Source organism: Amblyomma mixtum, chromosome 3 (genome assembly GCF_055824585.1).
Source record: "Amblyomma mixtum isolate Tamu chromosome 3, ASM5582458v1, whole genome shotgun sequence".
Taxonomy (NCBI): Eukaryota; Metazoa; Arthropoda; class Arachnida; order Ixodida; family Ixodidae; genus Amblyomma; species Amblyomma mixtum.
This window is the reverse complement of record NC_143014.1, coordinates 302,363,274-302,390,841: the sequence shown is the minus strand read 5'-3', so window position 1 is coordinate 302,390,841 and position 27,568 is coordinate 302,363,274. Positions and strand designations below refer to the sequence as shown.

Here is a 27,568-nt window from a genome sequence, read left to right as displayed (position 1 = left end):
GACAACCTCACATTCCTATTGCGGGCGGATTGTGCTGGTTTTCGTGTATCGCGCACCAAGCGCGAAACAACATGGATGGATGGATGGATGGATGGATGGATGGATGGATGAATAGGAGCGCCCCCTTTGAAACGGTGTGGTGGCAATTGCCACCATGCTCAGCTTTTCTTTTTTTGTTGTTGTTTACTGTGTTGGCAATTCTAATTAAGAATCGCCATCATCTTTACCTACGGTTTCCTACAATTCTAACCTTATGCCACATCTCTGCTTTACAGCCACCAATCCTCCAACAGCTCCGCCAAAGATGCGACTCCCGTGGCGGTCACGTGAACTAACGGCCCAGGGCATGGAGGAAAGAAGGAAAAGAGGAGAGGCTGTTACGTCACATTTTTTGAAGCCGGAAGCGAGGGCTCCGCCATGACACTTGGCCGTTTTCTCAGCCAATGGCATGCGAGCGCCGCGAAGATCAACGCGAGCGGCGCGAGCAGACGATTTCGCGCCGCGCCAGGCTGTCGGCAGCTGTCAGACACGGCGGAAAGTGAGACTTCTGCTCCCATTGACAACAAAGACGCTGCGATGCCCAGCTGCTGCGTTCCTGGATGTTGGTCGCGCACGCCAGGACAAGAACCGGGCGTCACTTTCCACACGTAAGTATACTGCATTTTGTTTTCGTATTTAATTGACTGCGTAATGAGTAAAATGCATGCTCGCAGAACATAACGCACGACACGGCGTGAACGTGGTATTCGTACCGCCCCGGCCTTATTGGTGGATCTTTGTCCGAGTGCAGTGAATAATTGTTTTCAAACAGGTTTCCGAAAGATCCAGAGCAAAGGAGGCAGTGGACTGAGGCCGTTAGACCAGGCCAAAGCGACTGGGAACCAGCAAAATGGACCTGCGTATGTTCAAAACATTTTCTGCCCGAGCACTTCGATCGGATGTCGCCGCTCGTAGTTCGTATACGTGCGGATGCCGTCCCCCTTCAGGTGAGGAACCACCTCGATACATTCTCAAGAGAGTGGAAAGAATGAGAAGGTGTATAGCTTGACTGCATGCATGTATATGCTTTCAATATGACGTTGTAGGTGTTCATGCAAGAAATAGAATGATTTGCGAATAAATGGCTTTAGCTAGACGTTATGATCGAGTAGCGCGGCTAGTATTCCCGCACTGATAAAAAGTAATTGTGTCATTTGCTAAACTGGCTGCGGTTTATATATGGCTCTGATGAAATTCTGCTTACTGTACATGATTATTTATTTATTAGCTTACGCACTCGATCCCTTATTAGAAGAAAATAAAAAGAGATACTTGTCATCTATAGCATCGAGCACACCACAGTTTCTTTGGGGCATATCATTTCCATTTGATATTATTACTTGTAGTGTGCAAATGTTTGCGCCTAGCAGTAATCTGTATGGCGGTGCATTTTTATGTTGTTATCTCGGCCATAGCGCCTGGGAAGTGTCACTGTTTTATAACTAAGAGAGCACTGTGATTCCTTAAAACTATAGTTCGTTTACAAAGGAGATCATAAAGAAGTTCCATAAGGCATAGAGCACCGTACGTATTTGCTCGCGTAAATTGCGCACGTTTTTTCGTTAATTAGGGCTCCAAAAAGAGGGTGCGCAATTTACGCGCAAGCGAGTCATCCGAACACGTCCTAAAAAAAAAAGGTTGGCACCCCTCGCTGGCAAAGAAAAAGGTTGACTCGTCCGCCCCGCCCACGCTATGTAGCTCCCCGCGGGGTGGCATGACGGCACGTGCTTAGCTCAAAGCAATAAACGCGCAGATTCAATCGCGAAGTCGGCAGTGGGAGGAGATAACGGGCAATAAAACGGGGCCCTTGCGTGTGGCCCGGCTGACTAGAGGCAAACCGTATAGCAAACGGTACGGTAGAGTTTTGGATTTGGGGCGCGCGCAGCTGTTCCTCCGGGATAGCGACCGCCAGCGCGAGCAAGCCGGGGAAACGGCGCAGAGTTCGCACCCGCGTATACATGCTGGTGGTCTGGCTCAGCATAGTGCGCAAAATGTGCGAGTATTTTTTTTTTAATCCGGTTAAATGTTTGAACTTTTTGGGGTGCACAATCTAAGTGCGGGCGCAAATTACACGAGTAAATACTGTAAATGTCTGACTTTGTCAAAATAAAATTCTATTCAAACGGCCGCTCACAATTTAGAGTACATTATAACCTGTCATACTGAGTATTGAAAAGAATAGCTTTGTAATGCGAATGCGTCATGTACACCACCGACTTAGGCTCATGCTTGATGGCAGTCACTGTCAGTTTTTTCAAGAGTAATCAGGGCTTTGATTTAGCTTGATTGCTACTGAATCAACCAGAAATTACCTGCTTCCTAAAATCAGATTTTTGTCAAAAAGAAGTCAGTTAAGTAACATCAGCAGTGCATGTCCAGAGTGCAAATGCTAGTTCTTGTTCATGAATCTGTTTGTTTGTTTGTTTTATGGGGTTTAACGTCCCAAAGCGACTACCCAGACAACACCAAAGATCCGTAGGACGTCCCAAAAATGTACGCACGTCCCACATCCCTAACAGGACGTCCCTGGGACATCCGTATGAAGTCCGCACTGGGATTATCCCGGGAACAGTCGCGGCTCAAACGTTACACGGACATGACGTCCGTATAAAAGCCGCGGTGGGATCATCCCGAAAACAGTCGCAGATCGGTTGTTATAAGGAAGTGTTTATATTCAGAGGGTCTGAATCGTGCAGATGGCCGTACAATTCTCATGAGCGCTCGAGTGGCACGCTCCACTGTCCTTTTCCGACGTCTTTGGCTAGCGGGCTTGATACAGCTGTTTAGAACAAGTAAACAATAATCCATGCGATGTATAAGCGCAAGATGTCACAAAGTAATACACAACCCAGTACTCATTTTTTGAAAGAGCCAAAAAAAAACCTGTTAAAAGCAGGACGAAAATAAGCAATTCCAAAACGGCCATTAGCTGAATACAGAAACCCTAAATTTTAAAACTTCGAAATTAGGGAAGGGCGACCTAATTACCCTAACTGAACCTGGCTCAAATAGTCTAATTCCCGTTTTGTTATAGCTATCGAGGGTGAGCTTACACTCTTCTCCTCCAAGCTCACAACATAACCACCTTGACGCAAAATTGTATTCCCGCCTTCCGACCATAACAGCCACTGACGATGACAGTGACACCACAGCAAAAACAACTGGCCACTTGTTCGTGCTCTTAGAGCCGTGATCATAAAAATTAATAACTTACATCATTTTCTGCAGTTATCTTTTGTTTATTTAGGATCACAGTTCTATATTTGTCTTAGGTGCATGTTGCTTAAAAAAAGGCCCTTTGCTCATTAGCTCAATGGCACCACCATCGTCATCGCACTACTGAAGTAACAAGCATGAACTGAAGGTTTGAGGCGTGTGTTAGCCAGTTTTCCGTTTTTTTGGACCAAAATTTCAGGTAATTATTGACGCTCCTACTGCATGTTCGTTGCGTAACGAGTGTAATTTTTTTTACGTATTCAGCAAGGTTCCAGCAGCGGGAAACACGGATGGCACATGCGGCAAGTGAAAGTAGGTGGCAGTGTGTGTGAGCCTGGTGTGTGAGCCGTGTAGCGTGATTTCTAGCTTTTGAAGTAATTTTAGCGGCGGTATTAAAGTTCAGTGACTGATGTTGGCTCAACATGAGCAGAAGCTTACTGGGGGTCAGTATATTAATCTGGTGACAGCATAATGGCGACGGTGCCGAGGAGTACTGCTTACAGGGGTGCACGCCGAGAGGCACGTCGTGATATTAAGCTAATAGCGTCGGCTGCTGGCGATGGTGTTGCATACGGCCCTTCCTGATCCGTGTGCTGTTGCAAAGTCGCAAGAGCAGCTAGATCCTAGCTCGTCGCATGTTCCGTGCCTTCAACATTCGACTGAATATGCGCCTAAAGTTCCTGTTCTAATTTTGATTTGGTTTATTGGTTTGTTTGGGTTGAACGTCCCAAAGCAACTATGGCTCAGAGGGACACCGTAGTGAAGGGCTCCGGAAATTTCGACCACCTGGGGTTCTTAATGGGCACTGACATCGCACAGTACACGAGCCTTTAGAATTTCACCTCCAACGAAATTCGACCGCCACGGCGTGGATCGAACCCGCACCTTTCGGGACAGCAGCCGAGCGCAGTAACCACTTTGCCGGGGCGGGGCTGTTTTAATTTTGTATTCTGTTTATAACTGTTGCATGCGCACAGATTTTCTTTTATTGGTTTGTAACCTAGATATATATAGTATTGAAAAGAACTATTGCATAACATAAGAGTAGCGCAAGACCAGGATGACGGACACAAGGGGAGAGAACACACACCAACAACACAGGCTCCTATGTTGTTGGTGTGTGTTCTCTCCCCTTGTGTCCGTCATCCTGGTTTTGCGCTACTCTTATGCTATGGATCAATACCGACCTGCCCAAATTTCCACCCTGGAGAACTATTGCAATTTCATTTTAACTATATGTGTTGTTTGGGCCTTTTGCATCCAAAAAATGAGGTCATGCATGTTTTTACTTATGAATTTTTTGCTGGCGAGGGCCAAATCTGCCCCTGTGTCATATGGATGGCTCATAATGTACGGCATATGCATGTTTAATTGTACCACCTAGGGATACCTCACAACAGCATGCCAGCTGCCTTCAATATGATAAAAACTGACTATAGCAATAGAGTTCCCCTCTGTTAACTTGAGAAATCCTGATTTTATTTTCTTGGTCTGATTTCGAACCTAATTCTGTTTTGATCTAGAGAAATCACATGACTGTGCAAGATGGAGACACTGCAAGAGAAAAGACATCTCAGATTCTGCGAAGTATTCTAACATCTGAACTGGCTTCTAGCTACAGCTGGTATGGTGCCAAGGGAAGAACAGGCTCTGTGAGCTGAATATATGCAAAATCATGTGCAGTAAGTATTATTTGGAGGAAGCTATTTCAAATCTTAAAGGAGCACAGATATAAAATTTTAAACTCAAATAAGTGATCCGATCTGTGTCCTGGGCACAAAGGGTCTTACTTTTCCAAATTTTCTGATTTCACTGATTCCACATGCCAAAAATCATTGACAGAGGAGCTGTTAGCCAATGCTGACATCTATCATCTATATATGGACTGGTTGGCAGAGTCACTAGCAAAACATGGGGTAAGTCCTAACCATGCCATCACATGATGCCATAATGGACTCCAGCACTGGCATTGACCTGACAGAGACCAAAAGTACTCGTATAAAACAGTTTAACTGTTCACACTGTGGACTAAATATTTAAGCTCATTTCCATGATTAATAGGCTTTTACGTCTCATTAAAAGCAGAAAAATGAACACTTCAAAACACTGTGTCTGTATCCCTTTAAGACTTCGAATATAAATCAGATCACAGAATCAATATCTACTTTAAGTGTTTATAATTGAATTTGTAGGTCTTGGTAGGATTGCGTCAAGACCAGTGATATTTGCTTCGAAAAAAAATGCCAAATTTTCATTGTTTATTTTCAGATCTGCACATTCACTCACTTCACAACTAGCCACATGGATTTTTGTTGTAATCTGGTTCATTGGCTCATGGCTGCAGTGCCATGAATGTTACCACAGGTTAGAACAAGCTAGAATTACAGCTTTCATAGTGTGCATTTGGGATTGTTTTCATACTGCCTGCACAAAAGGCATGGTCCAGCAATGGAATTGGTAATAAGATGTGTTGAAATATGCCATCCTTTGTTACTCAAGCCCATGCCCTTTGCCTGCTGGTTCAAAATTAAGGAAATGCAGTAAAGTTTGGGTACAAAAATTTTTTGTGGTGAGATATATTTTTTATAAAAAATACACAACATATATACTCTCATTCGTATATAGGTTGCCTAACCGACCAGCAGACCTCAAATCAGGCACAGCAAACTACGCTGAAAGAAATCGAAAAGGTAGCCATGTCATGGTTTCGGCATGCAACTGAACGGGTAATGCGCAAGAAAACTCGCGAACAAAGCTGTGCTCCTGAGCAAAACTGTATGGTGAGTGTGTTCCTAGTGTGCTACATTTTTTTGTTGATATTAACATCTTGGGTCGAGGATTTTTCATTCGAAACTGTTGATATTTTTCCTGTGACAGTGTGCTGAGAGGTGATTGATTTTGAGAGAGCACAGAATTCAGTAGATTATTTCAATAGATACTGTGAAAACTTCTGCATATCAGCCTGTGTAGTTAGGTAGAATCATGAAATGTATCTAAGTTAACTTGGGTATTCTTAGCCTGCTAAGTCCTCACGCACCTCTCTTTACTTGGCCGTCTGTTTGTGGTGGTTTTACTCCTGGAAGTATGTACATTTACTTCTGCAAGGATTAATTCCTTGCCGCAAGTACCATTTGGTGCCAACACCATGTGAAGGTGCTGCAATTTGTATATTGTGCTGCAAGTTTTTTTTTTCTCAAATGCAGTCAGTGATTTAAAAAAAAAGGTGAACTGAAAGAAGTGTCTATATGTATAGGGTCTTTTTTGTCTTCCTTCCAGCAAGGCAGCCTATTTCAGCATTGGCCCAGGTGACAGGATTTCTGCTTTACATGTATACATAACTCTTCTTTTCGATGACACTATAGCAGAACCGAAAAGAAGACTGCCTAAAATGAGAAGCCAAGCAATATCTTGAAAACGTGTCACTTTATTAATACCTAGCAGTTGTAGTATACTTAAGTGTCTAGAAATGCGATGCTTTGTGCATGAACAATTTTTTTTTTCTCTGACCAAGCTGGGCATTTTGTTGCCCATCTGAAATTTACTTGTATCGAGCTATACTTGCTGTTTTTGTCTCTAGTCCCACTATGCTTGTGTAAATTTGTTCCTGACTGCTACTACTAGAGTTATTTTTCACCCCCATAGTGCGTTTGTATTGCTGTTCCAGCAAAAAAAGAGGATATGTGGATTTTAATGACTTTTATGGTCTATGTAAGAAACGACCATACTTCCTGTGGCTTGTAGCAGTCTTATAACTTGTTAATGTTAATATCATACATATGCAGCATGTTTTAGATTTTTTTTCTGGCCGTGCTAGTTGCCTTAAAGCCCATCTACTCCTTATGCACACTTATGTGTGCTTTTTATTTCTAGTCCAGTGCTTGCTGAAATGTGAGTCTGAATGGTAGTGCTTGTGTCAGTATTTTAACCTCTGATCTGTGTGCATGTATTGCTGTTATAGCAAAAAAAGGCTTATTTGTGATTTAATAATCTTTATTGTTTTGAGTGAGACAAGCATAGTTCCTGTACCTTGTAGCAGTCAGACAACCTGTCTTATTTTAGTCATTCGACATGCAGCTTGACTGAAATGTTTATCTTGCCTTGTTGTTGTGGTTGATGCTGGCTAATTGCCTTGAAGGCCACCTACTACTTATGCACAGCTATATACCTGCTTTTATCTCTAGTTGCATGCTTGCTGAAATTTGATCCTGACAGATAGTGCTTGTGTTAATATTTTAATCTCTAATCTGTGTAGTTGGGTTGTATTACTGTTATAGCAAGAAAGGGTCATTTGTGTTTTAACAACATTGATTATTCTAAATAAGACAATAGTTCCTATACCTTATTGCAGTCACATAATTTGCCTCATTTTAGCTATGCTACGTGCAGTGTGATCGAGATTTTTGTACCTCTGCTGCGTATGCTTGTATTGTTGTTTCAGTAAAAAAAAGTTGCATTTGTGTTTTTAGTTTGTTTTTTTTGGCGTTTTACATCCCATAGCGATCCAGGCTATAAGGGATGCCATAGTGGAGGGCTCCAGATAATTTCGACTACCTGGGGTCCTCTAGCGTGCACTGACATCGCACAGTACACTGGCCTCTCAACTTCTCGCCTCCTTCGAAATGGGACTGCCATGGCTGGGATCGAACCTGCGTCTTTTGGGTCAGCAGCCGAGCACCATATGACCAATGAGGCACTGAGTGGCATATTTGTGTTTTGTTGCGTTCATTATTTATAAGACAGTCATGTAATATTTATGCCTTAGAGTTTGCTGCTACTGTTTGTTTTAATGTCATACCCTTTGCAGTGCAATTAATATTTTTTGTTCTGACCAAGATAATCATCCCGAAGCCTGTTTAGACCTTACATGACTTATATGTATATACCTGCTGTTTTAGCCGTATAGTTATTTTGCATCTCTCTATTTTGCAACTCTGCATCTGGGGTTGGCTTGGCTACTTATTGTATTGGAATCCTACTGCTTCAAGTTTGAAAACGTGATAATTTTGGCTAATACTAACCAGACAAGCTAAACAAAATTAATGAAGCCTATTACACACACTGCGAAGGAAGGTCTACGTGCACACCATCCATGACCTTGCTCTCAATAACGAGAAATGCCTGAGAGGAGCTGTTAAAGCTGTGTTAGTGCTTCCTTTATGTGAGTTCTGTGTCATGTGCTGTTATTAAAAATAAAATTCAGCTGTGAATCAGCATTCGGCCTGATCATCAGCATGCCCCATATATTTGAATAAAACTTTTAGCCAAAGCTTCGTGTTTTAAATCACTGTGCAGCATAATCCAGGCCTGTGTTCTAACTTTGTGTCGTTTTTACTATAGCATCGCTCTCGGCCATATGCAATTGGCCGAAATGCCAGAAGCTGACGCTGGTTCTGTTGCGGCCATGAGGCACTGCTTCTGCTTCTGGTATTTTGGTCCGTCATGCGTGACCAGTAGCGACACTTTTGAAAAGGACACGAGGTTATATTGGGTCCTGGCCAAGGAAAAAATAAAAATAGTAACGTCCTATTGCAGTCCTGCGAAGGTCCCAAAAATGTACTCGTCAGACATCCGAAGGACTTCTTTCGGCGTTTCACTTCGGATGTTTTCAGGATTTTTTCGGGACATCCGCGGGATGTGCGTAAAGTCCTGCCGCGGACTTCCCAAGGACGTCCTTAGGATGTAGGTGTGTTGTCTGGGCTAAGGCTATGAGAGACGCCGCAGTGGAGGGCTCCGGAAATTTCGACCACCTGGGGTTCTTTAACGTGCACTGACATCGCACAGTACACGGGCCTCGAAGTTCTCCTCCAAAGAAATTCAGCCGCCGCGGCCGGGATCGAACCCGCGTCTTTCGGGCCAGCAGCCGAGCACCATAGCCACTGAGCCACCGCGGCGGCTGAATCTATATGCTGTAGCTTCACAGATGGACATGTACTATTGGTCACTGATGTTCAAGAATAAGGGCTGCAGTTAGCAGTCTCCCAGAGCTTTCTTTAGCGTGCCTGCACTCCTTTAGGGTACAGGGTGACTGAAGTATCGTATTTTGTAAAAATATGGAGTGCATGTTTTTCATACTATAGAAGCCGGAATAATCGTACCATACTTACAATTTTAGTTCTAGATATTCAACACAACTGAAGGTGATTTCGGCCTTTCGAACTAGTAGTGTCAAAAGGGGGTGATCGCAGCAACAGAGTAAGCACTAACATATAAGTTCTAGCATATAAGGGGATTCTTTACCACCCAACATTTTTAAGAGCAAATATTTTGTGAAAGGACTAGAAAGCCATATTTTGCATACTTAACATATCTTGTTTTCCTTCCAGAAGAGTTATTTGTCATGCATTTTGCATTCATATCATACATGAGGTGTGTTGTTGCCATTTATTACCCAATGTTAGTTTTATCATATAGTTGTTCTTTTAAGAAATGTGTTGTTTCCCATGGGTTCTTCCTCGCATTGTATATGTTCTTCTTGTTGTATCCCAAGCAACCACAGATATCCATCGGACGGCCGTCGGCCGTCCGTTTCGGATATTCCGTACGGCCGATGGACGTCCGCAAACAGCCGGTGGACGGCCGTCCGACAGGCGTCCAAAGGGACATGTCTGTATGGCCAACAGACGTCGACTTCGGACGTCCGTTAACGGATCTTTCTCGGATGTTTGCATATATGGCGCATGCATGCTTTTTTCCCGCCCCCGAGGCAATAAAATGGAAAAGGAATTGTACACCGGGCATATTTTATTTTGGTAGTACATCAGCACAGGACTGAATTATAGTAAAACTTCGAGCGCACACCCATCTTCCATGATGAAGCGGAAACAAACAGCATTCTTTAAAAAAAAGAAAAAGGTTATTCCTCAAGCCTACGACAAATTCCAGTAGACCATGATAACTTCAAAAATGCTCGGAAACTTTGTTTTGGTATTCCCGTAGCTCATGCAACCCAACATAGTCATCCTCCTTGACACGACAAATAATTCTATGCTTGAAAGAGGCCAAGAGCAAGGAAGTTTAGCATTTTTCATGATGGTATCAGGCCTACAACCCACTTGTTATATTCAGTACCCTGCTCGAGTAATACCTACCTTTTCCATTATAGTAGTGGCCCACTGCTGAGGAAACGTTTCAGAGTTCAAGCCAGAATATTGCCAGCTTTGATCCACTTCGAAAGCAGTATATAGGTGATAGGAGCACAACAGCCATCTTCTACGACATGAGTGGTGCTGCACAAAACCAGACATAGAACAGAGACGTCAAGACCAGCGGCTTAAGTGGCAGCCTTGCAACTCACCTTTAGCCCGCATTCAGTCGTTCTCATCGTGGCTAGAAGTGCTGCACACTTGTGTGTCTAGAGGAGAAAGAGGAAAAGGTGTGAGAAGGCCGGACACTGCAGAGTAATGAGACCTACCCTTTGCAACAGTAGTGAGGCATCGTTGAGGAAACGTTTCCTAGTTCAATCCAGAATACTGGCAGCTTTGTTCCATCTTTAAAAGCAGTATATAGGTGGTAGGGGCCTAACAGCCGTCCTGTACGACATGAGTGGTGCTGCACAAAACCAGACATAGAACAGAGACGTCAAGACCAGCGGCCTAAGTGGCAGCCTTGCAACTCACCTTTAGCCTGCATTCAGTCATTCTCATCGTGGCTAGAAGTGCTGCACACTGTGTGTCTAGAGGAGAAAGAGGAAAAGGTGTAAGAAGGCCGGACACTGCAGAGTAATGAGACCTACCCTTTGCAATAGTAGTGAGGCATCGTTGAGGAAACGTTTCCTAGTTCAATCCAGAATACTGGCAGCTTTGTTCCATCTTTAAAAGCAGTATATAGGTGGTAGGGGCGTAACAGCCGTCCTGTACGACATGAGTGGTGCTGCACAAAACCAGACATAGAACAGGGACGTCAAGACCAGCGGCCTAAGTGGCAGCCTTGCAACTCATCTTTAGCCTGCATTCAGTCGTTCTCATCGTGGCTAGAAGTGCTGCACACTTGTGTGTCTAGAGGAGAAAGAGGAAAAGGTGTGAGAAGGCCGGACACTGCAGAGTAATGAGACCTACCCTTTGCAATAGTAGTGAGGCATCGTTGAGGAAACGTTCCCTAGTTCAATCCAGAATACTGGCAGCTTTGTTCCATCTTTAAAAGCAGTATATAGGTGGTAGGGGCGTAACAGCCGTCCTGTACGACATGAGTGGTGCTGCACAAAACCAGACATAGAACAGGGACGTCAAGACCAGCGGCCTAAGTGGCAGCCTTGCAACTCATCTTTAGCCTGCATTCAGTCGTTCTCATCGTGGCTAGAAGTGCTGCACACTTGTGTGTCTAGAGGAGAAAGAGGAAAAGGTGTGAGAAGGCCGGACACTGCAGAGTAATGAGACCTACCCTTTGCAATAGTAGTGAGGCATCGTTGAGGAAACGTTTCCTAGTTCAATCCAGAATACTGGCAGCTTTGTTCCATCTTTAAAAGCAGTATATAGGTGGTAGGGGCGTAACAGCCGTCCTGTACGACATGAGTGGTGCTGCACAAAACCAGACATAGAACAGGGACGTCAAGACCAGCGGCCTAAGTGGCAGCCTTGCAACTCACCTTTAGCCTGCATTCAGTCATTCTCATCGTGGCTAGAAGTGCTGCACACTGTGTGTCTAGAGGAGAAAGAGGAAAAGGTGTAAGAAGGCCGGACACTGCAGAGTAATGAGACCTACCCTTTGCAATAGTAGTGAGGCATCGTTGAGGAAACGTTTCCTAGTTCAATCCAGAATACTGGCAGCTTTGTTCCATCTTTAAAAGCAGTATATAGGTGGTAGGGGCATAACAGCCGTCCTGTACGACATGAGTGGTGCTGCACAAAACCAGACATAGAACAGGGACGTCAAGACCAGCGGCCTAAGTGGCAGCCTTGCAACTCATCTTTAGCCTGCATTCAGTCGTTCTCATCGTGGCTAGAAGTGCTGCACACTTGTGTGTCTAGAGGAGAAAGAGGAAAAGGTGTGAGAAGGCCGGACACTGCAGAGTAATGAGACCTACCCTTTGCAATAGTAGTGAGGCATCGTTGAGGAAACGTTTCCCAGTTCAATCCAGAATACTGGCAGCTTTGTTCCATCTTTAAAAGCAGTATATAGGTGGTAGGGGCGTAACAGCCGTCCTGTACGACATGAGTGGTGCTGCACAAAACCAGACATAGAACAGGGACGTCAAGACCAGCGGCCTAAGTGGCAGCCTTGCAACTCACCTTTAGCCTGCATTCAGTCATTCTCATCGTGGCTAGAAGTGCTGCACACTGTGTGTCTAGAGGAGAAAGAGGAAAAGGTGTAAGAAGGCCGGACACTGCAGAGTAATGAGACCTACCCTTTGCAATAGTAGTGAGGCATCGTTGAGGAAACGTTTCCTAGTTCAATCCAGAATACTGGCAGCTTTGTTCCATCTTTAAAAGCAGTATATAGGTGGTAGGGGCGTAACAGCCGTCCTGTACGACTTGAGTGGTGCTGCACAAAACCAGACATAGAACAGGGACGTCAAGACCAGCGGCCTAAGTGGCAGCCTTGCAACTCATCTTTAGCCTGCATTCAGTCGTTCTCATCGTGGCTAGAAGTGCCGCACACTTGTGTGTCTAGAGGAGAAAGAGGAAAAGGTGTGAGAAGGCCGGACACTGCAGAGTAATGAGACCTACCCTTTGCAATAGTAGTGAGGCATCGTTGAGGAAACGTTTCCCAGTTCAATCCAGAATACTGGCAGCTTTGTTCCATCTTTAAAAGCAGTATATAGGTGGTAGGGGCGTAACAGCCGTCCTGTACGACATGAGTGGTGCTGCACAAAACCAGACATAGAACAGAGACGTCAAGACCAGCGGCCTAAGTGGCAGCCTTGCAACTCACCTTTAGCCTGCATTCAGTCGTTCTCATCGTGGCTAGAAGTGCTGCACACTGTGTGTCTAGAGGAGAAAGAGGAAAAGGTGTAAGAAGGCCGGACACTGCAGAGTAATGAGACCTACCCTTTGCAATAGTAGTGAGGCATCGTTGAGGAAACGTTTCCCAGTTCAATCCAGAATACTGGCAGCTTTGTTCCATCTTTAAAAGCAGTATATAGGTGGTAGGGGCGTAACAGCCGTCCTGTACGACATGAGTGGTGCTGCACAAAACCAGACATAGAACAGAGACGTCAAGACCAGCGGCCTAAGTGGCAGCCTTGCAACTCACCTTTAGCCCGCATTCAGTCGTTCTCATCGTGGCTAGAAGTGCTGCACACTTGTGTGTCTAGAGGAGAAAGAGGAAAAGGTGTGAGAAGGCCGGACACTGCAGAGTAACGAGACCTACCCTTTGCAACAGTAGTGAGGCATCGTTGAGGAAACGTTTCCCAGTTCAATCCAGAATACTGGCAGCTTTGTTCCATCTTTAAAAGCAGTATATAGGTGGTAGGGGCGTAACAGCCGTCCTGTACGACATGAGTGGTGCTGCACAAAACCAGACATAGAACAGAGACGTCAAGACCAGCGGCCTAAGTGGCAGCCTTGCAACTCACCTTTAGCCTGCATTCAGTCATTCTCATCGTGGCTAGAAGTGCTGCACACTGTGTGTCTAGAGGAGAAAGAGGAAAAGGTGTAAGAAGGCCGGACACTGCAGAGTAATGAGACCTACCCTTTGCAATAGTAGTGAGGCATCGTTGAGGAAACGTTTCCTAGTTCAATCCAGAATACTGGCAGCTTTGTTCCATCTTTAAAAGCAGTATATAGGTGGTAGGGGCGTAACAGCCGTCCTGTACGACATGAGTGGTGCTGCACAAAACCAGACATAGAACAGGGACGTCAAGACCAGCGGCCTAAGTGGCAGCCTTGCAACTCATCTTTAGCCTGCATTCAGTCGTTCTCATCGTGGCTAGAAGTGCTGCACACTGTGTGTCTAGAGGAGAAAGAGGAAAAGGTGTGAGAAGGCCGGACACTGCAGAGTAATGAGACCTACCCTTTGCAATAGTAGTGAGGCATCGTTGAGGAAACGTTTCCCAGTTCAATCCAGAATACTGGCAGCTTTGTTCCATCTTTAAAAGCAGTATATAGGTGGTAGGGGCGTAACAGCCGTCCTGTACGACATGAGTGGTGCTGCACAAAACCAGACATAGAACAGGGACGTCAAGACCAGCGGCCTAAGTGGCAGCCTTGCAACTCACCTTTAGCCTGCATTCAGTCATTCTCATCGTGGCTAGAAGTGCTGCACACTGTGTGTCTAGAGGAGAAAGAGGAAAAGGTGTAAGAAGGCCGGACACTGCAGAGTAATGAGACCTACCCTTTGCAATAGTAGTGAGGCATCGTTGAGGAAACGTTTCCTAGTTCAATCCAGAATACTGGCAGCTTTGTTCCATCTTTAAAAGCAGTATATAGGTGGTAGGGGCGTAACAGCCGTCCTGTACGACATGAGTGGTGCTGCACAAAACCAGACATAGAACAGGGACGTCAAGACCAGCGGCCTAAGTGGCAGCCTTGCAACTCATCTTTAGCCTGCATTCAGTCGTTCTCATCGTGGCTAGAAGTGCTGCACACTTGTGTGTCTAGAGGAGAAAGAGGAAAAGGTGTGAGAAGGCCGGACACTGCAGAGTAATGAGACCTACCCTTTGCAATAGTAGTGAGGCATCGTTGAGGAAACGTTTCCCAGTTCAATCCAGAATACTGGCAGCTTTGTTCCATCTTTAAAAGCAGTATATAGGTGGTAGGGGCGTAACAGCCGTCCTGTACGACATGAGTGGTGCTGCACAAAACCAGACATAGAACAGAGACGTCAAGACCAGCGGCCTAAGTGGCAGCCTTGCAACTCACCTTTAGCCTGCATTCAGTCATTCTCATCGTGGCTAGAAGTGCTGCACACTTGTGTGTCTAGAGGAGAGAGAGGAAAAGGTATGAGAAGGGCCGATATTACAGGGAATATTGCAACCTACCTGCTTCTTGAGTAGTGGCCCATAGTAGAGGAAATGTTTTCCAGTCGAAGCAGGGATAATGCAAGTTTAGTTGTGCAGTCTTCAAAGGCAGAAAGTATGGGCAAGACGCCTAACAGACATCCCAAGCCAGAAGTTGCTGCAGTGGCTCCGTTGTTATGGTTCTCAGCTGCTGACCCGAAAGACTGGGGTACGATCCAGGTTGAAGTAGTTGCATTTCGATGGAGCAAAACTCTAGATGCCCATGTACTGTGCGATCTCAGTGCATGGTAAAGAACCTCAGGTGGTCTAAATTATCTGGAGATTTCCACTTAGCCTGAGTCACTTTAGGACATTAAACCCCATAAACCAAAGTTATCTCCAGCGACACTGGGCTGAATCTGGGTTTACGCAATAATGGAATCCAGTGTCGGAAATTTGTCAAAATGGAAATGAGGCAGGCAAGCCTCTAAAAGTTAACCTGTGTGTAGTAGGGGCATAACTATCATCTTTTCTGACAAAGGAATCTGGGCTGCATTTTTTGACAGAGGAAGCCTAACTAGCTTTTGGATGTTGTGGAGTGGCCAGTGCTTTGTGTCAGAAAGCTCAGACACGACAAAGACACCAATATTGCCCGAATCGAATGGCTTTTCATAGAAGTTCTCTTTGACCCTGTATTCACGGCCAATGATGCACGGTACCGATGTTGATGCCAGGCTTGCAAAATTGTCAATGACAACGATTGCATCATTAACCATACAACAGTTGTCTGGAATCCCAACAGTGAGCACAAAATTTGAAAACTGGGCTCGTTTGTACTGGGGTGGCCTGCAGGCAATCGGAAGAGGGCCATTTGCATGCTCTCTTGTGAAGATTACATCTGGTGAAGATGACTTCGTCAGTGCATGTCTTCCTTCTCGTTCCTTCAAGCGATTATACAGCTGGGCAAGCGGGGTGTTGTGGCTTCTCAGAAGGCGTTTGAAGAATTGCATGTTGTTTTCGTACCGAAAAGCACTGAAGCAGTCAAGTGGCCCCTGACTTCGGACATCGTTTGCAAGATGCAAAACACAGTGTGCATTGTACGATACTTGGTCTTCTCCGTAAATTGAAGCAAACATCTTCACAAAGTGGCAAAAAAGGTGTTCTGCATAGTCAGCATGTTCTTCCCAGCGATTTGAAGCTGCAACAAGAACAGCACCACAGTGCAGGCTGAGGAAATTCTTGTACAGTGCTCGGGGCAAGACCGATCTAAGAGCCACCACCCCAGCATAGAACAGAAAAAACCTAAACTCAGTCGCCTTCCACCTCTCAAATTCTGCGACGCTCCTTGTCTTCCGCACAAATTCACTTGGAACATATGCAGCAAATGCAACATTTTGTGCTGACAACCTCCTCCTCTTCTGAGGTCCGAGGCGCACATGCAAGGGCCCACATAGCCAGAGATGTATCAATTTCTTGGTGACTCCGAGACAGAGAAGGTGCATATAATCAAGAGGAGCAGTGTTTACACAGTCGATCGGAAGTGTTGTTAATACTGAAGTCTCGTTATGGTGATCCGGGTCAGTTTGCTGCCGAAAGGAATCATCTGTCCGTAATACCGAACTTTTTGGAGGGAAAACAAGCCGCCTGTTTATGTATGCTCCTTCCGCAATGCACTTTGGGCACCCGGAATAGCCCATGTGACCCTTAATGCCAAACACGAAAGAACGTGCTGGTGCGTCACAAATGAAGCTTTTCACAGATACCTGGATTATTTTCCCTTTCATGTCCATCCCATGTAACATCAGGCGCTTTAGTTCGGCCACAAATGGTCCCAAGAAATCTTTAGCCGAAGCTGGCTTTCACGGCCCAGCAAAGACCCCAATAACAAAAGGGGCCATCTTCTCAAACTCAACAATCGTGCACTGAATCGGCCAAAGCTGCATTCTAGAGCTTTTCGAAATAGGCAGTCCATCAATGTTAAAAGAAAGGGTGATTGATGAGATTTTGGGAGCTGCTTGACCATGAATGAGCTTCAACTGATGCTCGAGACCAAAATGACAGTAACTGCCAGGGGGCATCTCAATTACTTGCGAGGTACGGTGCGTGTCGCGGGGTGTTTTCAGCAAAGTGCGAGCATCGCTTGGAAGAGTAGCTGGGTCCAGTGGGCTAGATTTTAGAACCTTTAACAGCGACGTCAAAGAACTGTGCGGTATATTCTCATCAAGTGCCCAACGCCTTAAAGCTGCAACTCCATCACTGGATTCGGCAGATGAATCTGGATTCGCGCCATCAGCCTCGGAAACTTGGCAACTTGCTAGCGGCGATGAAGGCAGACCTTTAGGAGCATATTCTGAACCCCCTGAAACGTCATTTAATGTTTCTGGAGGCCTATTTGTCATGGAGGGCATTGTGTGGCCCCCATCAGATGCATGTGACAGCTCAACATCGATGTGACCAGCATCCAAGCTGTCAAAATTAGAGGCACTGTCCCTGTGATCGGAAGAATCCAGATCATGCTGAGCTGGATCCAACATTTCCTGCTCCTCTGCCCTGCTATGGCACGGTCGCCCAATGATTTCAATGGTCGCCCTTGTCAACTTGTAAGCCTTCTTGCGTATATGCAACTTTTCCTTGTACGGCATGATGACCTGCGGTTTAAGGGCATGGGCGTTACCAAAAGGCTCCGAAACGTCAATAGGGCTAGTTGGGAATTCAATTTAAAGAAAAATGTGGCAGACTGGTCGCGAAAAAATGAAAGCACACACAAAAGAAAGACTAGACAAACGCCGACACGCTCCGAATGTCTAGTCAGACCTGTTTTCCAACCAATGTGGCGCGCTTTCCCCAAAACGAAAAGGAAAGCTGACCTGCGAACTGGTGCTGATTGTTGAATGACGTGAAGTTTCGGGCTCGTCGGAAGCTGTTCAAGATACTCAATGACAGCCGAACTTATCAGACTGGGCACTGCGCCGCCCCGCCATAAGCCTGTTTTGACTTGACTATGGAACGAGCTTGGCTTGCGATGGCACTGCGCCGATAACGGCAACAAATGTACGACTTCAGTTTTAGTAATATAAACTTTATGGGCGAAAATAACGACAAAAAATTATTTAAAGAGTTGCACTTCTAGAGACATTAATGTCGATCTTAGCGCTTGTCGTGTCCGGTCGCTGTGTTGAATGCAGCGAAAGACGCACACGGTACTTTAAGACTTCGTTTATTTAAAGCCGATGAGGGTGCGACCAGCGTCGACCGAGGCAGGAGCCGAACTGGCCGCCCGAAGAAAGGAGGGAGCGGAGAAGCGTCCACGGGAGGGAGTGGCTTCCCAAAACAGGAGGAGGATGCGGGGGCGCACCATGGGGGGGCATCTGGCGACAGCGTGCGACGAAGGGCAAGTGGTCGTTAGGAGGAGGATGCGTCCGGTCGTTAGGAGGAGGATGCGAGTGGTCGTTAGGAGGAGAATGCGGGGGCGCACACACACAAAAGCAATAAGGGGACACAACACTTCCTTCCCCCTTAGAAAGTTGCCTGGTATCGTGCAGGGGGTCGGCGCTCACGCGTGGAGGCGCGCTGGCTTTGTGCGCTCGGGGGAGAAACACTTGTAGGCTGGCTGTTGTTCGCTGTGTCTCCTAGGTCTGTCCTGGGCGAAGTCTCTTCTTCCGGGAAGAGGTGCCAGGCTATGTGGGAAGATGGTGCACGTGTTCTCTCCGCTGGCGGACAGCTCTCAGACGGCGTCGTAAATCTACGCAGCTGGTTGAGATGTCGGCGTGCTACTGTGCCATGTATGTTGACGAGCCAAGAGCGCAGGCCTATGCGTCTGACAATTGTAGCTTCCTCCCAGCGTGGCTTTTTCAGAAACTGTCGGGCGAGGACGCGCTGCCCCTCATTAAGCGTGCCGCAGCGCGGAATTGCTTTTTCTTCCCGGAACGTCTCTGCCTTTGGCTCGGGGAGGATGGCTGTGAGCTGGGTTCGCATTTCACGCTCGAACATCATTTTCGAGGGGGTCTCGCCTGTTGTGCTCTGAACCGTCGTGTGCTGCTTGAAGAGAAAGCGCGCAAGGCGGCGCTGCAGCGAGCCTGTCTGATCTCTTTCAAGGGCGCGTTTTAGCTCGGCTACGTAGCGCTCGGCTTGGCCGTTTGTCGCTGGGTGGTAGGGGGCCGATGTAACTGATGAGATCCCGTTGTCGCGATAAAACTTGAGGATCTCCTCAGACACAAACGGTGTTCCGTTGTCCGACACTACCTTGCGCGGCAGGCCGAACGTTGCAAATAGTGATCGGAGGTTGTCAATGACTGCTGCCGAAGTCGTCTGTCCCATTTGCCTTATCTCAAGCCACTTTGTGTAGGCATCTACGACCACAAGGAAAGTGCAGCCCTCAATTGGTCCTGCAAAATCAATGTGCAGTGTGTGCCATGGTGTGTCTGGCTTTTCCCATTCTGGGACAGGAGCTTTCGGCGGGGCGCTCCGGCTGCTCTGGCAAGGCTTGCATTCTCGCACCACTGTTTCGATGTCGTTGTCAATGCCAGGCCACCACATGTAGCTTCTGGCACACTTTTTCATTGCAACGATGCCCCGATGTCCGGCGTGGATGAGAGACATAGCTTGTGCGCGTAGTTCTCTCGGCATCACAACTCGGGACCCAAATATGATACAGCCGCGATGGGTGCTCAACTCTGTAGCTCGCCTGCGGTAAGCGTCGAAGTTGTCCCCTTTGAGTTTATGCACGTTGCCTTGTTGAACAGCTGTGTAAACTAGCCGGAGAGCTGCGCACTTCTGCGTAGATGCTGCAACTGTGCCTGCTGTAAGCGGAGGTTCTGGCAGTGCTTCGAACATCAGAACGTCTCCTGGTGGAAATGGTTCGTCAACAGTTGCGTCTAGTGGCAGACGGCTTAGCGCATCGGCGTTTTGATGTTTACTCCCATTGCGGTAGACCAGAGCGTAGTCGTACGCTGAGAGTTTGATGCACCAACGTGTCATTCGCGGAGACAAAGTTGGTGGCATAGGCCTTTGTGGTCCCAGAATGCCCAATAGCGGTCGGTGATCGGTTATAAAGGTCACCTTCCGGCCGGCAATGTACTGGTGAAAATGTGTCGCCGCGTAGACGATGGCTAGCCCTTCTTTGTCAAGTTGCGCGTAGTTGCGTTCTGCTTGCGACAACGTACGTGAGGCGAAGGCGATAGGAGCTTCCCTTCCTTGCTCGTCAGTTTGCGATAGAACCGCGCCGACTCCGTACGGTGATGCGTCGCAAGCCAAAAGCAGAGGCTTCCTTTCGTCGTAGTGGCGGAGGACTGTACATCTTCGAATCAGGTCTTTCAGGGCATCGAATGACTGCTGATGGCGTGGCGACCATGTCCATGTCACATCTTTCCGAAGGAGTTGGTATAAGTCGTTGGCCACGGTAGCTCTTTGTTCCAAGAACCGGTCGTAGAACGTCAAGAGTCCGAGAAAAGCCTGTAGCTCCTGCTTGTTTGTTGGAGCTCGTGCTTCTGTGATCGCTCGCACTTTGTCCTCGGTAGGGTGAATGCCTTCCGCATCAATTCGGTGTCCCAGAAATTGCACCTCTGGCACCGCAAAACAGCACTTCGATTTGCTTATGCACAAATTAGCGTTTGCTAGCCTTTCGAGAACGAGCTCTAGGCGCACTGCATGCTCTTCAGTGGAAGTGCCACTGATGATGACATCGTCAAGGTAGACACAACTCCTGGGATGCCCTGAAGCACTGTCTCCATGAATTTTTGAAATATGGCCGGGGCTGCAGCTACGCCAAAAGGCAGTCGCTTGACTTTGTACAAGCCTTTCAGTGTGTTAATTGCCAATAATTCAGCAGTTGACTCGCTCACCTTCAGCTGCTGATACGCCTGGGTGAGGTCCAATGTGCTGAAGACTCTTGCGCCACGTAGTACACTGAATACTTCTTCAGGTGTCGGTAGCGGGTAAGAGGACGCTTTAGTCGCAAGATTGACGGTGCTCCGGTAGTCTCCGCAGAGGCGTATGGTTCCGTTCTTCTTGCGAACTACGACAAGTGGTGTGGCCCATTCTGAATGCTGCGTCGGCTCGATGACACCTTGCTGCTCCAGTTTGTCCAACTCTTTTTCAACTGAATCTCGGAGAGCAAACGGCACCGGCCTGGCCTTCAGAAATTTGGGTTGCGCGTTGTCCAACAACTCCAGTGTGACCGGGGGCCCTTCGTTTCCTGGAATCTCTTCCGAGAATACTCTTTCGTATTTCTCTTGCAGTTGCTCAACCATGTTCTGGCTCGGCGTCTGGTGTATGCCGCATATCATCACGCCTAGTGGAGAAAACCAGTTTCTCCCTAGAAGGCTTGATCCTGTGCCCTTCACAACAAGCAGAGGTAGCGTATGGGTCTGGCCGTTGTAGTTAACCTGCACGTTGGCAGAGCCCAATAGTGGCAGATTCTGTCCTGACCACGTTCGCAGGTGCGTGTCGTCTTGTTGCAGGGCGGGTGCGTCAGATGGCCATGAAGTTCGGAACGTGTCCTCACTGATCAGAGTACAGGCTGCGCCGGAGTCCACCTCGAACTTAATCAGCTGGTGATGTACGCTTACTTCTGTAAAAATCTTCGGTCGCGTGCCGAGATTCATGGTGTCCAGGTCGTACAACACAGATGGTGTTGCTGATGTTGTTCCATGGAGATCAGATAGCGGCGTATTCTCTGAGGCGTTGACGCTGTGATTAGGCTGGGAAGGTGACTTTATCTTGGCAAGTCTCCGTTTCGTAATGCATGCTCTTTCGATATGCCCTCGCTTGTGGCAAAAATTACACGTGGCTGACTGGAATCGACATCCCTGGGGGTTGTGTTGGTCGTCACACCGCCAGCAGCGTTGTGCCTTTTTGACCGATTTTACAACAACAGAAGGCTTGCGCACCTGGTTGCTTGTCTGGTGTACCGGCTCGGTGTTCCGGCGAATCCCTCTCTGCTGGTGACCGGCGCTCTCCGCTCGAACGGCGATGTCGTAAGCTTTGCTGAATGTGAGGTCCTTCTCAGCGAACAGGCGCTGCTGCAGTGACTCGTCACTCAGTCCGCACACAAATCTGTCGTGTAACATCACGTCCAAGGGAAGCATGGTGGTGTTAGCAGAAGAAGCTGCGTCTCCCTCCTGCCCGGTAGCTGTTGTCGACAGCGTTCCAAAATTGCAGTCGGCAGCGAGCTTCTTGAGCGCGGCTACGTAGGCGCTCACAGTTTCTCCTCCCAGTTGATCTCGTCGTTGGAAGCGAGCCCGGCTGTAGACCTCGGATGGCCTTGGGTCGTAGTGCTTTTGCAGCGCTTTTACGATGTCGTCGTAAGACACTGCCGCTGGTGTGCTTGGCTGAATAAGGGCGCAGACAGTATCGTAGGTCTGCTCCCCGCACAGCGTCAGCAGGTTGGCCCTCTTCAAGGCTGGGTCTGTGATGTTGTTAGCTTCAAAGTAGAACTGAAGGCGTCCAACCCACGATGACCACGATGAGCCGTTGAACTCTGGTATCTGATTGGGAAACCCTCGCGTAGCCATGGCTTGTCAATAGCGTTGCGTAGCGCGGGTCGAATCCACTTTCTCGTCGCCACTGTCGTGTCCGGTCGCTGTGTTGAATGCAGCGAAAGACGCACACGGTACTTTAAGACTTCGTTTATTTAAAGCCGATGAGGGTGCGACCAGCGTCGACCGAGGCAGGAGCCGAACTGGCCGCCCGAAGAAAGGAGGGAGCGGAGAAGCGTCCACGGGAGGGAGTGGCTTCCCAAAACAGGAGGAGGATGCGGGGGCGCACCATGGGGGGGCATCTGGCGACAGCGTGCGACGAAGGGCAAGTGGTCGTTAGGAGGAGGATGCGTCCGGTCGTTAGGAGGAGGATGCGAGTGGTCGTTAGGAGGAGAATGCGGGGGCGCACACACACAAAAGCAATAAGGGGACACAACAGCGCTATTGCAGCTGGAGCCGTCGGCGCTGTAGGTAACACGTGACTACGTTTGTTTGGCCATTGTCATAATCACGTGAAATGTTCAACCACGGCGCTGCTGCTGAGAGTGCTGACATGCTTCACGTGTTGCGAAGTGGATAGGACGCAAATCCAAAGCGATAGCAGTCCATCGCAATCTCCTTCAAGCAGCAGAACGCATCTGGAGGTAATTGCTTGCATGCTGGCTGTTGCTTTTCAGTTTTGGAGTGTTCGATTTCCGCTTACACAAGCCGTGTTTTCTTGTTTTTTTTCAGATGTACGCAATTGTAGAATTTAACGAGACGCGTGAAGTGGAGCTCATCCCATTAACGTAGATGAATGGCTCCACGTGCTCATGGCCAAATGTGCCAGCTGGCAAAGCCACTAGGCTTGTCAGGAAAGGCGGACCGCCGGGTCAAAATTACGTCGAATACAGAGCGACGGTCAAGCGGACATTCCGTAAGAATCGATGCAACTTTTAAATAAGAGCGCTAAACGTTTACATGTATTTCTTTTTTGCTAGGCTCATACGATGAGGGCCGAAAGATGCTAGACCGGGCCCGGTTTACATCTGATTTATCCGATGACGAAGGCAGTAGTCAAAAGAGGAAAAGAATGCGGCCTACCTGGTGGAGCTCTTCGGACTCCGACTCCAACGACTTTCCAGACGCGCCGGCTCTTCTGTCAAACAAACTGAGCAGGCGTAACATATTTTTTTTTCATTGTCGTGCTTTCATAACGCGTGGCATTCACACGTGTTTGTGAACGTACCATTCGTGTCGGCGGCTTCGTTTCTTTGTAATCTTACAACACCTTGATGCATGCAGATAAAGTGCGTTGAAAAGTTATATGACGATTGGTTTCAGCGTTCTCTGAATATAATAATAGGGAAGCCTCTGGTGCCAACCACAGCTTCAGAAACCGGACTCTGCGTTACTTAGACTTCTGAGATACATGTGTTCTGGTCAATTACTTTTTTGTGCTGTGTATTGTTATATGCTTTCGTTCCTGCATTAAAAAATGACAGATTTTAAGGTGGTCAGTTTTGTCCTTTTTCACTGACTTGGTAGAGTGCTGGTCATCATGTTTGTCAAATTCTTTTCCTCCACAGCTCACAATCAAATCAGACAAAAGACTCAACTGAGTAGGCCTTTAGCAACCTCCTCTCATGTGGCACCCACAGAAGGTATATGCTCTTCTTAAGCAATTGTATTCAAGTTATTGTTTATGTTGTGTAGTATGAGTATCAATATTTTAAAATGCTCCACTGCAGCTCGCGGTCAAACGGTGCAAGGTCTGGCAGCGATGGCAAGTAAGTGTGGAAGCCACTTCTTCATTGTATTATTTTGATAAATGTTTTAACCTTAATGCAAAGCATACCTAGTGCTATGTGTGTCAAGTCTCCAAAGTGGTCAGGCCTTGGCAGTTAGCTTGGAAACAAGCTTTTCATGACTGTTTTTGTCATCTTTTCTGTCACTGCTTCCTACACTTCGTTGTAAGTTTTGTTCTAATACTGTTCTTTCACAGGGTGCTTTAAATGTAAAGCATATGGAAACAGCATGTCCTCCTTTTGTGTTGTCTCTACATGATTGCTCTTCTTCTGTGCTTGCCAAATTGCTTTCATATCTCACTGTATTAATTGTTTATGTTGTATATTTCTTAAGGCACAAGTGATGTTGCCTGTGTGGAGCAAAGTGGAGCCCACGTGAGCTCTTTGGATAGTCAGGGTAAGCACTCCTGGGTCTTTAGATAATTGTTTTCCAGCATAATGCCACCAGACTCTAACTGTAAAGTATGCTTATAGTACATTTATTTTTTGTTTCAGCACTTCTTGGCACTCAGCCGTCACTGGAAAAAAGTGGTTGTAAGAAATTTTTGTTGTCAGAAATGTGCTTTGAGCTCCCAGAGCACTAAAAATGATTCATTATGTTTACTTTCAGGTGCAAACCAGTGCTGCAGCACAAGTCTCAGCTGTGCTGGTGAGTTCCGCTTTGCTTGCAGTAAATTATCAAAGCTTGTGACATTATTTCTCTTGCAGATTTTCAGCGCCGGGTGCTAAATTCGTTAAACATTTTAAGGCACACTCAATCCGAAATCTTGGATTGCATCGGAACGTTGCTGGAGAGGAGGAAGTCAGACAACATGGCAGAAAACCTGGAGCCAGTCCTGGAGAGCCCACTTGGTTCAGCAGCGGCTCTGCAGGCTTTTGACACTCAACTCACCGATGAGATGAGTGAAGCCTTGGTAAGTGCCAGCCTACATTAAGCAGTTATATGTTCGGGCTGTTGACTTTAACTGTAGCTGTGCAGCATTCTAGAGTGCAAGTGTAGCCACAAAGACTGCATATTGTCCAACCTTTTAGGTAATAGGCATTCAAATTCTTGTTCTGTTTTCTATTTTGTCTTGTTTTCCGTAGCTGCTGAATTCAAGTAGCTTAATTTGGTATCATTTCTTCACAATGAACAGGTTGTTGAACTAAGTTCATATGGTGCACGCACCATGAAGGCCACCGTGAGCTCAATGCTTGCCCACATCATGGATGACCACACCGCAGCGCAATTCAGTATGCATGGAAGGAAGGGGAAGGAGGTCTTCCGTGACCTTAGACTGCGGAAGGTCATTTTTGGCACGTATACATTTTTGAATGTTGCTATTCTTTCAGGTTTGACAGTTCAAAGCCGATGTGTAAAGACAGTGCCAAGAAGTTCTCACATACATTTTTGTATGCTGTTATGCTCTTAGGTGCTGTGAAGAGGACAATGTCCCATTCTAGTGCCACCCATGAGGACGTGGACCTACAAATTGGTGAATTGTTGCGGAGGGCAAAGGAACGCTGCGGCAAAGGAGCACTGTAAATTGCTACATGCAATAAATAAACTAAATAAATTGATTTCTTCTGTATTTCCTGCTGAATTTGTCATGAATACAGCAGTTGAATGGTGAGCTTCCTGGCACATATGCAATAACATGTGTCAGTTCACAGCCCAGGCCAACTGCATGCATGAGATGAAACCACATGACATTTGCTTGAAATCCTGGTTTTGATGGCACGTTTTAAGAAAAAGTGGAAATCTCCACACAATTTTGTTAATGTAATGCTCTTTAAAACAAATTAGTTACACACAGCTTATATATGCTTTCGTCTGCCATTGTTGATCAGACTGTTGAATTACCCCAGTCCAGAAACATCTTTTCTGCAGCTGATGCACAAGTTCTCAGGAACAGAGCTGCCCTTTGAATGAGTTTTATATAATTTTCTAAAGGTATATGCGATAGGCTATGTCAATTACCCACTGCCCCCACCCCCCTAAAAAAAAGAAAAAATTGGGAATCTTTCCCTGGTAAAACAGATGCAAACAGTAGTCATGAATAACAATTTGTGTGATGTGATTTCGCAGAAAAATTTTTTAGTGTGGCTGGGCAAGGCATTGAAGTGCAAAAAGAACGTGCATCCTCCACAGGAAGAATACCACCCAACGATTAGAGAGCAAACACAGGACCAAATTCTTTTCTGCAAGTCCCCAGCGTGCAAGCTTTTGCCCATAGTGACAGACCCAATCATATTTATCTCAGGTTCTGGGAAATGAAGCAGAATTATAAAGCAAGTACTGGCTTTCACTTACGCTTGCTCTGAAATGCAGCCGAATACATGAGAACCCCAAAGGAACCACCTTGCCCCTTGCAAACTAGTTGCGGCAAGGTTTTATGTATCTCCAGGACACAGCTTGAGCACTCAAGACAAGTGTGATCAGCTCTGTACATGTGGAAACTGAGAATTTTGTCAGCAATAATTACACCCACACATAAGTCCTGGAAACATACTTGTCCGTGCATACATCGGATGTACATCTCGTCTCTCATGTGGATATACAAAAGTGGACGTAGTCCGTATGTCCGATGAACATACAGATACGTATGTCCGAAACCAGATGTCGTATGTATGTCCGACGGATGTCCAATTTCGGCGAAGGACGTTCGGCTTTAGCTCGGACGTCCGACGGACGTCGGTGGTTGCTTGGGATTCTACATTTGTATGCCCATCCTGCTTGGGCCAAAACATTGGCCTGCAGTATATGTAAATAAATAAAAAATAAGTTTGCAACCTGCAACAAATTCATGTTCTTAAATGATGAAAACACTTTTCCACATGCACTTGGTACATATGCATACAGAGGAAAACCTTATCATTCTACCAGCCGCAATTTGTACACTATATTAACCATTCTTTAGCTGTCATCATGCCTTAGTTGTGCACAGCTCAAATGCCCGTCTTATGTGCAGACTATGTTGGTTGGCTCGTGGTTTTGACCAGTATAAAACAGCATGTGCACACAAGTACCACATAGCACACAACAAACAGAACAGAAAACTATGCTATTTCTATACTGTTCCAGGCTAGGCAGATAAGAGTCTAATACAACAATGCAACATTAGAAATAGTGTCAGCAGGGTACTCTCTTTCTTTGAATATATTACAGAAAGGAATACATGAAGCAGAAGGGAGGGAAA

At 46.6% G+C, this 27,568-nt stretch overlaps 2 long non-coding RNA genes across 4 annotated transcripts; both read left to right on the top strand.

Annotated features, from left to right (window-relative positions):
• Positions 1-3,390: 3,390 nt before the first annotated feature.
• Positions 3,391-8,521, top strand: LOC149355422 (uncharacterized). Of its 3 annotated transcripts, XR_016291504.1 has the most exons (4): positions 3,392-3,454; positions 3,520-3,567; positions 4,779-4,937; positions 5,524-8,521. It is a non-coding gene; the product is annotated as an uncharacterized LOC149355422 (long non-coding RNA). The 3 variants fall into 3 exon arrangements; XR_016291505.1 differs by lacking the exon at positions 3,520-3,567 and having other exon boundaries at positions 3,391-3,454; XR_016291503.1 differs by having other exon boundaries at positions 3,438-3,567.
• A 15,622-nt stretch (positions 8,522-24,143) lies between these two features.
• On the top strand, positions 24,144-25,832 carry LOC149355421 (uncharacterized). The gene is made up of 6 exons (XR_016289351.1): positions 24,144-24,245; positions 24,333-24,371; positions 24,724-25,038; positions 25,098-25,303; positions 25,526-25,689; positions 25,802-25,832. It is a non-coding gene; the product is annotated as an uncharacterized LOC149355421 (long non-coding RNA).
• Positions 25,833-27,568: the final 1,736 nt, after the last annotated feature.